Source organism: Ambystoma mexicanum, chromosome 12, assembly GCF_040938575.1.
Source record: "Ambystoma mexicanum isolate Mex_15411 chromosome 12, UKY_AmexF1_1, whole genome shotgun sequence".
NCBI lineage: Eukaryota > Metazoa > Chordata > Amphibia > Caudata > Ambystomatidae > Ambystoma > Ambystoma mexicanum.
Genome location: NC_090936.1, coordinates 977,325,355 through 977,338,060, shown reverse-complemented (window position 1 = coordinate 977,338,060; position 12,706 = coordinate 977,325,355).

Genomic DNA, 12,706 nt, shown 5'->3' with positions numbered 1-12,706 from the left:
AATGAGTTCAATATTTTCCTACATAAGGCCATGCCCGACCTGGGTGCGAGGGGTAACCTGGCTTATGTAGATGATGTCCTCATCAAAAGTTCATCTGTGGAGGAACACATAGCGGAGATCCGTTATGTTCTGACCCAGTTGAGGGCCGCCGGAGCAAAACTTTCCTTTCAGAAAGCACAGTGGTGTAGAACCCGTGTTAATTTCTTGGGGCATGAGATTACTCCTCAGGGCCTCTGTCCCCAGGAAAAGAAAGTGGAAGCACTTCAGAAACTGAAAGACCCCACAACTCTGCGGGAACTAAGGAGCCTCCTTGGACTGACTAATTACAGCAGAAAGTTCATTGAGGGCTACACAGAGATCACCAGACCCCTGATTCATCTCCTAAAGGGGGGGTCAAGTGGGAATGGGGTCCAGAACAATCCGAGGCAGTAAGACAACTCAAGAGAAGCCTCTCACAAGCGCCTTGCCTAGCTTACCCTGTCAGAAACAAGGAGTTCTTCCTGGAGACAGGGTTCTCTAATACGTGCTTGACGGCCGTATTATACCAAAAGCATGACAAGGTCAATAAAGTAATCTCCTATGCGAGCAAAACTTTATCCTCTGTGGAGGAAAAATTCAACGATTGTGAGAAGGCACTCCTGGCAACGGTGTGGGCATTGAAGAATTACCGCCCGTTTATCCAGGGGGAACACATCATAGTGGAGACTCCACACCAGCCTCTGCAATATCTCCAAAGTGACAGAATCCGGGCCGGAAATGTGAGTAATTCCCGAATTACTTCCTGGATTCTGTCAATGCAAGGCTTTCCTGTGGAGGTCCGATATGGCCAAAACAAGAAGAGTCCCCTCGCGCAAGGTCTGGCTGACTTGCATGATTGTGCCAGAGAAAACTGTCTCGAGGACGAAAGTCTAAAAATAAAGGACAACATGGAGGCATACCTTAATTCCCCCCACAAAGTCTTTGAAGAGGACAAGTGTGAGGGAATGCCCACTGTCTATGTGGATGGATGCTCTTACCATGTTGACAACGACGGGGAGAAAGAACTGGTGGCCGGCGTAGGGAATGCATGGGTGAATGAGTCCCCAGAACCCTCCGCTGGATACAAAATTGGTCCCCGAAGTAGTCAGGTGGCAGAATTGATGGCTGTGCATCAGGCCATCCTCACTGCTGTCCAGCATCAACTCCACGAACTGGTCATAATCACAGATTCGGATTATGTACGGAACGGGTTCGTGGAGCACCTGGTTAATTGGAAAACCAGAGGCATGTTATGTGCTAACAACAAACCCTTGAAACATGGGAAGTTGATCCAAAACATTGATGATCTGGTCACATCGAATGAGATGACCATCCATTGGAAAAAGATCAAGGGTCATTCCAAAGTAGAGGGACCAGACAAAACTGGAAATGACTTAGCTGATCAGCTGGCCAAAACCGGGGCCATCCAAGGGGATCTAATTGAGATTGAGTCCCTGTTGGGGGAAATCCAGGTCACTGCCATCACTAGGTCCCAGACAAATGCTCACAACGACCTTTCAATTGCACAATGGAGTAAGGAGACCCCTGATGCTGATTTGATTACAGCTCAGAAGGGGGATCCAATTATTGGTAAATTTTACCAGCACCTTGAGGACCCTGAGAACTTTCCCCTGACGGATACCGATTACATTGGGAAAGAGGACCTAAGAGTGTTGATGAAATGTCCAAAAATGTTCCGAATCCAAGACGGTTTGTTGGTAAGGAAATCCAAAGCTGGCCACGATCAGTGGGTGGTTCCTACCTCATTCCGAAGCCTGATGTTAAGTCACGCCCATGATGCGGCCACCGCCGGTCATAGGGGGTTTCACACAACACTGGAAATCTTAAGAGAGGTTGCATACTGGCCACACATGGGCCAGGACCTCAACCAATATTTGAAGGGTTGTCTTGTGTGTGCACAATTTCAGCCATCATCCCTTACGCACCGGGCGCCTTTACAAAAGAGGGGAATGACACTGCCATGGTCAGATTTACAAATCGACTTTGTAGGCCCTGTGATTCGCTCGGCTAGGGGGAATAAGTACATGTTGACTGTGACATGCTTGTTTACCAAGTGGGTGGAATGTCTCCCAGCCCCAAATTGCAAGGCAGAAACTGCAGCTGCCTTGATGATTAACCACATCTTTTCCCGTTTTGGTCTACCTCAAAGGATTGAGTCAGACAGAGGTAGCCACTTCACCAGTGAAGTAATGACAAAGATGTGGGAGATACTGGGGGTCAAGAGAAAGCTGCATATTGCTTATAGACCAGCTTCTTCTGGGGCAGTAGAGAGATATAACCGGACAATTGTGAGCATATTAAAGAAGTTTGTGGCAGATTCTGGGCCAAGTTGGGATATCTGATTACCTCTGGTCCTAATGGCTATCAGATCTACCCCTTCATCTGCAACCAAAATGTCACCATTTGAGTTGATGACTGGGCGCAAGATGGTGCTTCCTCAGCATTTGCTCTACAGGACCCAAGAGCAGACACTGATAAATGCCTCCACAACTCATGAGTATGTGGAGAATTTAAGGAAACACCATCAACATGCTTTTGCTTATGCTCAGCGGAATCTAGAAAGATCAGCTGATATCATGAAGACCCACTATGACCTGAAAACTTCCAGGAAGGAATATCAGGTGGGAGACCGGGTCTATCTATACAACTTCCAAAGGAACCAGGCCAAGCAGCGCAAATTTTTGCCTACATGGAAGGGACCCTTTGAAATCCTAGACAAGATCTCCCCTGTGGCCCACAAAATCCACATCCCCAAAGGTCCTTTGGCAGAGGGGGAAGACAAGTGGGTCCACATAAACCAGTTGAAATGTTGCCATCCCAGGCACACTCTGCAACAACTGGAGGAATCCTCTGGAATCCTAGCGGGTACTGTCTCAGACTAATTCCGTTCCAATCATAAAACATACCACATCTAGTCTCTAAATATTGTGATTTGCATGAAACTGTCTCTTAGTTATACTGTTTTTTATCAAAATAAGAATGTAATGTTTCGTCATGATGAAATGCATATGCTGTCCCACCATCTCAACAGTGGTGGAAAAACGTCTATGAGTAGGTATTGCCGCTCTTCCTTTGTCGTCCTAGGAGAAAGAAAACCTGAAGACGGGCCAAGGAGGGCGATCCGGAGACCGGGAACGAAGATCCAATGGGCCCAGTGGACCGCCCAATATTCCCATCAGGACCGGCGAGGAGAACCGATCGATCAGTACCGGATGGAGAAGAAGATGATGAACTGTGCCATCTACAGAGTAGGAAGAAGATTATGCGGACAGACCGGTGCGTGGGTCAAAACCCTTGGGCACGCGACTCCCCATCGACTCAAATTCAAAGTGCAGTCGCGTGGGGGGGCTTGTTGGGTGTCCTGACCCACGTTTAAGCTATCATGCTACAACATTTGGTGCTGTGGGCTTAGAAAAGTCAAGACGGCGGAAAACCCACATGTGCGCCGAAATCCAGGAAAGCTGCGCAGTTTGTGCGCCCACCAAAATGGTTGCCTCACTTGCCACCCACCAGTGCGAGAATGAAAGGCCGGGTTGCCATGAGGGAAATGGGTTGCCAAAGGAAAAACAGTAGCGCCGGTTAGCTTCAAAGCGCTTTAAAACCACCATTGGAGTACCCGCACAGTAGTCTGAAACCATTGGGAATGGCAATGCTGATTGCCAAATGCAACCTAGAATGGTGGGGAATTCAGTTCTTAAATCCCAAAAATGGGTGCAGTACCAGTACTCACCACTATCCAAAAGCCGGCGTTTTAAAACCACCCTGTGTTTCTCTGAAGGCAGGCTCAAAATGCCTATTTTCAAACATTACAATATGTGCAAAATATTCACTGAACACCAGCAGACATTTGGCAGAATGGAGTTTTGTGTGCCTACAAAATCTGGGAAATGAAGAGCCCAGAACAATGCTTATAACAAAACTGGCTGAGCTATGGAGTCAGCAGTTTAAGTTGCACTGGATTTAAAGACACTAAAATCGAAAATGTTTAGATTAAATGAGTGACCTATGTTTGGTGTCACATGCCTTTGTAACTGTTGAAATGTCATAGTTTTGCACTTAGAATCAGCATTCTAGCTGCATGTGTAAAATTGCAAGTTAATTTAAAAAAGCAACAAAAAACATGACAGTTAGCTGAAAGTCTGGCTTAAGGAACTTGATTTTGCTTGACAGCTACCCCCAACAGGAGTGAAACTTGAACAAATGCATTCCCAGGCTTAGCTGCCTTCTGATGCCCACACAAACGGATATACCATCTATCTGATAATTGAATTACCTGTGCTCTGCAGGAGAGTGAACAATGCAACTCCCTTCACCCAGGCAGAGGGTTTATTGAGAGGATCATAAATGGCTTCCTCTTGAACAATGAGCCTTTCAGGACCCAAGCAAATCTTATATTGCAGGGGTCGTAAAAGTGGCTTACTCTTGGCAGAAACTGGGAGGGGGAGAAACTGGAGACAGAAGCTGGCTTGGCAGAACTGGATAAACCAGTATTTCTACCTTGTGCTGAGAGGAAACCACACCCCTTTGGAGCCAGAACATAACTTTAAAAAGATGGATCATTCATAGAGCGGACATGTGAACATTTTATAAATGATACCATAATTCTTGTGATTTTTCTGCCCACAGTTTAAGAGGTTTTTAGAACCGGTGGTATGTTCAGGGGGGTGTCAGCGGAAAAGTGGATATTACTCTAAATGTATGCATGTTTAAAATCTGAAACTTCATCAGTTAATGTCCATACTCCCTGCGCACATGTATGTAAAGTTGGGTCAATGTCAGAAATTGAAAAATCAGTTAAAAAGTCAATTATGTGCCATTTCTGAATGCAAGCTCTTAGAAACAACAGATTTGGACAGAGACATGGCTAAATTCAGCCACACCATGTATATGTAATTTCAAGCAACTGTGTAACTGTGAAATATGTCTTTTGTTATCAAATATAGAATGTGTGCAATCTGACAGAGGAGTGTCCTATCTGCAAGCCATAAAATGACATCACTCTGACACAACTTAGCTTCGCCAATCAAGTGAGGAATGGAAATTTGACCAATGACAAGTGAGAGGGGCAAGTTTAGTTATGACCAACATACCCACCCACTCTCAAAACACATAAAAGCAGACAGACAGGACAGATAGGGACCTTCAAATCCATTTGCAGCTGGAAGCTCTGCCGGGAAAATCCATACTTTACCTCCATCAACCTTCAGAGAGCAGACATAGAGACTTCAATCTATCCAGAACCAGAAACCCAGACCAGACCAGCAGAGTAGAGCTGACCTGTTAGCAGAACCAGAGAGAGCTGACCCAGATCACTGTGAAGTGCAGAGACCAGAGGCGAGTCTAAAACCTGACCAGATCCATGGCGAGGCCCATTTCACTCAAGAATATAGTGTGAGTACCTAGCAAAACTGTGCAGAACCAATCTCTTAGTGAAAATAATATAATTCAATCCTATTTTAATCTAAGTAGAACTGTCTCTTAACCGTCACCTGTCATTTGTAAAGCTGTCACTTGTCATTTTCTAGTTGCAAGCTGCACTTGTCTTTTTGAGCTTTTAAAATTTCAAATCTGAAAAACGACCTTCACTAAATCGCTCATATCTCCGCGACCGTTTGTCTTAGAGGCTTGCAGTAACTTTCATTTGGAAGCTGAGATCCTAGGCTTTCCTAGGACCCCAAAACGATCGTGATAGTCCTTGCGGTTCCTCTGTAATAGCGCTCGGCGCATCCGCGAATTTTGCCGCGTTTTGCAAATTTCTTCACTTGTAAAAAAATCGGCTGCTGCTTGCCTTCCATTTGCCAGAAATTCGTTTAACCTGATAACTATCCCTGCATCATTGCTAGTGTGAGCCGGGACTAATATTAACTAGGTACCACTCACCCTGAACCTCTGAAAGGGAATTAAAAGCATTTTAGCATATTTTTTAATTCATTGCCAGCACATATCAAAGCAATTTGGGCCTGTGTTTTCAAACTTCTGTAGTCTAAGCTTGCTGGGGTGAACTGAATCACATTTGATTGCATTTCTGAGAACTGTGTGCTTCCTTCCATTTCCTTGCATTGCATCAAGGGGGGGAGGGGATTGCCAGAGAAAAGTGATTACATTGTTTTGTTGAAATCATATTGAGTATTTTCTATACTGCATTTCATTCATTCAACCTTGCATTTCCTTGAACTCTATAAAGCATTCTCTACCACATTATACTTCTGTACCTATTTACCAGTGTGCTATCTTATCCATTTCATGTCAACTCATTAGTGATTATAAAGAAGTGTGCTAGTGCCAGATTCTCCATTGTTAATCTTTATCATATCAGATTAAGTGTGATATTCAATTATTAATTTATTATAAAGTGTGATAGATATATATTGCTTTACTTCTCAAATAAACCTTTTAATTTGCAAAACAGAACTACTTCTTGGCTCAGTGGGGTCAGGAGAATTCCAAGAGAGGGGTGTTATATAGGGGTAGTCATCCAGAACGCATGAACTGGACATAAAGATATATCAATAAGGGTTTTCATTCAGTATTATAGACTAGGCGTTGACTTAGCTGTAGTGTTGAATTGAATCCTCTTACAGGATACGCCTTTTCGTCCCACGAAGTTGACTGCATTCAAGAAACCGCAGTTTAACATCGTCCCAGGGTTTTTCAGCCTTTCTTTTCCCTGGTTGTGGGATGGTCCCCCTGGAGGTCCCCACTGCCGGGCCGGCTGCTATTAGGCAGGGTGGCCTCCGGCGGGGTTCTTCCTAAGACTCATCCAAATAAGCCAGAGCACGCCTGGAGAAGCCAGAGGAAGATATCTTCAGAAGACTCATCTGAGGAATCACGGACAGGTGAGGAGGAAGGGGAATCTGGGTCAGAAGAATCGTTCTTGGATAGTTTACCCCACATTCATGAGACCACCACACATGCACATTACACATGATGGCCATCCTGCTGCAGGGGCACGCCTTGCACCGCACTGGGTGAAAAATATAAGTATGTGTTTTAATCAAACCTTACATCTTTCATTTAGTGATGGAACCAAATGCCTAGCTACGGGCACCCAATGTACCACCCAACCCAGCGCATGGCCAGTAATATTGTGCACAGTAATGGTTTCATAACAAAACATGTTGAAGCTGGCTCTGCCAATATATGCCAGTATTCCCATATACAATCATTGTTATTGTCTTGTTCGTTTTGTCCTTAATGCCAGTAAACATATCCTGCCACAGGAAGAAAACATGTTATTGTTGGCTGCTCAAATGTTTCCCCAACTCCTGCACTACCATGTAAGAATACCCTTCATGTTGACTTTGCCCTCAAAGCCAATAAAACATGCAATAGTACAGTATGGAAACATGTACTTGCTGACTGCACAAGTGCCCCTGCCCTTCACATGTATGAACACACATCACATTGGCTTTCCCCTTATGTGAGGAGAAAATGCCATGTCAGAGAAAATGTCCAGTCTGTCTGTCCCCTTGCTCTATAAAACCCCTACCTCAAACCCTCCTCCATGTAAAAACATTCATTAAGTTGGTTTTATACAACAATGCCACCAAAAGATGTAAGAAAACATCTGAGTTCCAATGTCCTTTGCCTGGGCCTCAACACTTCGCCAGTGACAGTGATTTCTTTTAATTGAAGCAGTGTAAACCTTTCCCACAAATATACTAGAATGACTGAGCGTAGCGAGGGAGCCCAATCAAACCAAAGGGGATTCAGGGGTGTTTCCCCCTGAGAGAAATGTACGAATAATGGGTTCAAATGATGCATTATACAGCATACTTTCTGTGCCAATTTGGGTAAAAAACCAGACAGTTTGCAAATGCTTTTGTCGGGTAACTGCAATCTAAAAACCCAATAAATGAAAGTCACCAACAGCGCACAGTAGCATTTCGCAACACAATGCATGATGCCTTTTCCCATAATATATGCCAGTATAAAAACATGTTCATGCTGGCTGCGTCCATGCATTCCGATTATGGCTGCACCAATATATGCCAGTATTCCCATATAAGAACATACTCATCTTTACTTTATGCATAATGGCAATAAACATACTATAAAAAACCAGGCCATTCTGGATCTGCCAATGTATGGAAGTATCCCCTCGTAAGGACATACTAATGTTGGATTTGCCATTAAAACTGCAATGTCACAATAAGAAAACATTTCCAAACTGGCTGCACACTATAGGCCCATTTAGACACATAATAATACTACTTATCATGTTTGCTTTAGCCTTGATGATGCCCATTAAAAAAATGCAATTTGAGAGTAAAAAAATAGCTAGAATGGCAGCACCAGTCTAGCCATGTAATAACACTTAACATGATTACTTTGTCATAGATGCTCAGTAAAATACATCATGCCACAGTAAGAAATGACAAGACTGGCTATACCAAAATGCCAGTCCAGCCACATAATAATGCATATTATGCTTACTTTATAATGGATGCCCATTACAAAAGGTTCTTTAGCATGCGCGCCCCTACCCGCCTCATACCCGCACCAATCTCGCCTACTCCCATTCCCCTCCCCCAAACCTCTACCTACCAAAATCAGATCGTCAGCCCTGCATTAAACATAAGCACACACACATTCACACAACATTCACTTGCTCAATTACATACATTATTCACTCGCTCATACATGCATGGATACAGCCACACATACATCATAAACTCACTCATTTACACACACTCTACCTTATACATATAAGCACCCTTGTATGTTTACATACATACATACATCATGATCAAGAAACACCCCTGCATGTGTGCACACATATTATAAAAGATATCTTTTTTTCTTCTTTTTTTGCTGAATCCGTTGCTCCGCAGGAATCCTTTACAGGCAGGCCTTCAGCTCCCGGCTCTGCTCCACACAGACAGGAACCAAGAAACCGGGAGAGCTTCCTGGTTCCAGTCATGCACAGAGGAGCTGGAGCAGATGCATCTTGCACCAACCAGAATGGAAATATCTTCCTGACTTCAGAAAGAAATTATTTCCATTACGGTTAATAAAGATAATATTTCTTTCTAAAGTCAGAGTGAATTCGGAAAGAAATTAATACTTTTTGAAGTCCGGGGACCTCCCCCAGAACATGGGGTGGCGGGGGGCCCCCAAGACCATGGAGTCTGCAGAGGCCCTGCTGTGCCAATGTCCAAGCTACCTCATGGATAAGGATCAAACATAACTGAGGATGCCTACCATCTCTTGCAGAATGGATGTGACCTAGCAGTTTAGGCTGCAGTGCTATTTTTGACTTGGGAACAAGGCTTGTCAAACGGGAAATTATATCGTACCTCCTATTGCAACGAATATATGTATATTGGCCTACGCCAAGCTGCTTATAAGCCACTTGCAAAGAAATCTGTGTTGCAAGGTCCTGACCTTAGAATCAATGTAAGCCGCCATTTTAGGTCAATCTGCCATTTTAGGTTCTCTCTGTAAAGTCACCCTGTGAGTTATAATGGTGGACGATGTCATTCTGAAATACAACATGGCTGTCTTGACCTCTGTGTGTAATTAATATGTGACTTGCCTGCAGGCCACTTGTTGTTGTCGCGAACTGAGACCTTGTCCTTCGCTGACCTGTATGTAAAGGAGTACTCGTGCCAATGAAACTAATCCGCAAGCATATGTTAAGAACAATGTATCCAAATACTGAACTAAGAACACTTGTTTAACTACATTGTATTAATGTTTGAGAGTACCTTTATGAGAATCCTAAAATGCACTGTTACCATCTAGGCTTGTTGGCGAATGTATTAAAGGCAATCCCTATCCATGTAGTTGTATGAACTCGGCATGAACCCTAGATCAGTAATGTATTAGAGGAATATTAACCCACAGTAGGGTTGGACATCATGTTCGCAAATGGTATAAAAGAGCAACAAATTCTAATGTACAGGGCCACTCACTGAGCACACCGAACCACGCTGGAGTTCGTTGTGTTGTACTGAGGGCCGATAGCTATCCGTTACTTTTCTTTGAAACTGTTAAGTATAAAATAAAGATCTTTGTATGTTCCTTTGTAACCCGTGTTCAGTGTATTTCCTTTTGGGGTACTCAGCCTCAATATTCTCACTTTGTTTTCACAGGCTAAGTTAAATATTGTCTTTCCCATTTTGTAATGTATGGGCACGCTGAAAAACAATAGTCTGGAAGATTGCTCAGACTTTGCCAGTGATTTGGAAAAAAGTCAAAACCTTCCATACGTCTCAGGCCAAAAGTCGAGGGTACACACGGGTGGATGGCGTACACTCACTTATTTTTCAGAGGGCGGATGCCATTCACCTCTGGTGCTCTATGGCAGCAGTAAGAAAATTGTGCCGGCTGTAGCCTGCAGTGCGTGATTAGTCCAGTACATACATCCGAACCCAGGTCCACAATCTCCCATACCAGAACCTTACTGCTACAACACATGGAAATGCAACTGTGAAAACCCTATGCCATGTCTTATTGAGATGTTGCTGAAAAGCAAATATTTCACAAAAGATTATTGACTTTAAATGGTGGACGTTTTTATGTATTGTTAGCAAAGTTCCAATAAAATATCCGCTCTGAGGTTATTTTTTGGGTGTTGATGATTCTTTTTCTTAAAGGCAAATCTTCATTTGATCTATGCTCTTTCTTGCATTAGGAAGGGAAATTGAAAAACTTGGCACATTTCACGTTAAGATATGTTCACTACCAGTAATGACAAATGACAGTCCCCTCTTTATATAAAATGCTGACTATATGTATGTGTCTATGTTTGTACGGCAATACAAATCCACACTGTTGAACCCACGTCTACCAAATTTTGCAGGGATTCCTCTTTTGTCAGGGGCAAGATTGTAGTCTATGTTTGGATGCAAGAAATTCACTCCGTAGAGACCCTCATTTACTGATGCACACCCCGATTCACTACAGTAGGTACTAGAAGGAGGCAACATTTGGAAAAGTGTCTGAAGCAACATTTTAGATGTGTTGGTTATTCCTTTGAAATGTATCACTACTGTATACTGTTTGAAAGTGTTTAGTAAAGCATTTTGAAAGGGAATCAAAAAAAGAAATTACATTTATGTAATGCCACTCCAAATATAGGAAATGGCAAGGTTACAGTTTACTTAAATTCATTCACAAGAAGAGAGGACAATTAAGAAATCTTTCTTGGACATTTTGTCACATGTGCTGAAGCCATTGAGTAACTGAAAATGCTGCACGAAAAACGAACATCACTTGGAAAAACTCCATCTGATGCAAAGTGAAAATCAATATCAAGAGCTTCTGAAACACTACAATAAACAGCAGCATGACTTGCCGATCAGAGGGCAAGAGCAACTGCAACTGTCTCCAGGGCAAATGAGACACCAAAGCAAACTGAAGCAAGACTTGCTGACATGAGGACAAGAGCAACTTCCTCCAGGGCACATGAGACACTCGGTCAGGACACGGGCAACGCCGGTGTAGAGGTGCAGCTGCATGCATTTGCAGGTAATTCCGCCCCCCTACCTTCCGTATGTTGGAAGCCTGAGATTGTGCCCTGCTTGACATTAGCAGTTGTGACCATACCACAGCGTATATTCGAAAGAAGGTACCCACTGAGAAAACCTTAACAAATGTATTCCGAATAGATGACAATCCCCTGAAGAAATATGGAAACAAGAGTAAATGGAGCTGGTGACACCACGAGCGACAAACGTGATGCGCTGAGAAGACTGGCTGAAGAGAATGCATGGACCTCATAGAAACTGATGACAAAGTAAAGAATTGAGTACATTTTCATATGCGAAAGGAAGATTGCATGTGTGTGATGCACTGCAGAAAAATCAAGTCATTCAATAACTGTACAGATGCAACAAAGCAAGCAGACTAAGTAATCTTAGAAGCTGGCTATCCTTAGTGACTAGACTGCAGACGAGGCCGCCATTGTAAAGAAACTGGATATCAGTGTCATGAATTTAGAAAGCTCAGACACATGGAGAGGGAAAATCCAGAAATGTGTCGCAGTAAGAATCAGCTGAGATTGTGGATACGGATGGCAAGGCTGTTTGGCCTGGAATCAAAGTCAAAGCAGCAAAGTCTGGTTATCTATTTTTGAAGGCGGTGAACGTGAAAAGCTGAATCATCCCTTGTTAAGGTGCAAAGAAATAACACCAAGCAAAACACCAAGCATGCCAAGTTTTATTCATTTAAGACATTTGAATGCTGCAAAATGGTCCAAATCATGGTCTCCTGTCACTTGAGCCAAGAATGGAAATAGGGTTGGGCATGGAGTTCTAGAAGAAGCGATAGTGCATGCTCGCACTCCATTATATTCTCACAGACAAGAATGCACTTTAAGGCCAAGTTCAAAGACAATCTTCATGGCAGAAGGCATTGGGTGATGAGAGACGTTGGGCTAATTGGGTGGGGAGGTAATGTCAAGTCCACCTCCTGGTACCTGGGTATGATCTTATGTGCCGCTAAGTGAACCGAACGTTCCAGACATGGCACGAGCATGCCAAGCAATTGTAGAGGTCCACATAACGAAAATCCTTATAGTTTGAGAGCCAATGATATACCGTGTACTTAATAGTGTTGAAGATGACACATTTTAGAGGTAGGCATAATAATAATAATAATAATAATAATAATAATAATAATAATAATAATAATAATAATTATTATTATTATTATTATTATT